Below are 1,097 nucleotides of genomic sequence, written 5' to 3'. Positions count from 1 at the left end.
TCCTCGCTTTTCTGATGGCTTTTCTGATGGGGGGGTGAATGGTACCCTCTGAGTAGGGTGAAGGTGGCAAGACCCTTGCGCCTCCTGGTGGTCGCGCCTGTGTGGTGACCCAGGCCACCTGCAACCGGTGCTCTGGGGGGTGCAGAGGGGCTGGGAAAACGGGAGCTGACTGTCTTGAGGAGATAGGTTATCCCTTCATCACCCTCAGGAGGTGGTAGCTGGGACATCTTATTGGCTTATTTGGACCAAAGAGGAGAGGGCAGCAACAAGGCCCCCTCCCTCCTGCGCTGGTGCGGTAGGTCTAATGCAGCAGAGGACCCTAATGTAAGGACGCTGTAGGAGAACACCAGGTTCTGCTCCCAGTTTCCAGAATATTTCTCTGTGGGCTCCCTTTGTGCCCCACCTGTCTGCCAATGTCCTACCCCCATGACAAAACGGGGCCAAGGGGTTGGTAGAGGTTTAGGAATGGAACGAAATCTGGCTTGCACCTTCCCTTTCCGGACCCCTCAAGAATCAAGCCCTACCTGGCAGGAGGGACCGGTCCTGAAGGCCAGGTAAGCTCGGGGAATCGGGCTTTGACCCCATTCTCAAGGCCCAGGGCATTGTCCCATGGCACCACTCAGCTTTCCTTGTCTTGCTTCCCGACTTGATTTTAGCCATCGTGTCAGTCCCTCCCCAGGACCCAACTTGGAGAAATGCGCGAAAGCATCCTGGCTCCCGGGCCTTCCGACTGCCCGGGCTATCCTGTTTTAAAATCTGTGCTCCCTAACTCATGTCACCTCTCTGGTGTGGGGAGAAGTTGAAACCTACCCTGGAGCTCAGAGCCAGGAGGGTTTAGAGGAGGACGGGAACCGGTTGCTGCAGAGGGAGGGCTGAGGAGGAAGAACCTGGAGGGGACCCAAGCCCTGCGCTGGGAGGGGCAGGAGGTGCAGACCCAGGCCCGGGCCACCCGGACTTGCTGGTCTGGAAGGAGGAGTGGTAGAATCTGCGCAGAGCTCCAGCAAGGACCTGGAGGAGGAACGGCCAATGGGCGGGGCCCGTCCCGCGCGAGCAGCCAATGGGCGGGGCCCGTCCCGCGCGAGCAGCCAATGGGCGGG

Source organism: Neomonachus schauinslandi, chromosome 9, assembly GCF_002201575.2.
Source record: "Neomonachus schauinslandi chromosome 9, ASM220157v2, whole genome shotgun sequence".
NCBI lineage: Eukaryota > Metazoa > Chordata > Mammalia > Carnivora > Phocidae > Neomonachus > Neomonachus schauinslandi.
This window is presented reverse-complemented; position numbering follows the sequence as displayed.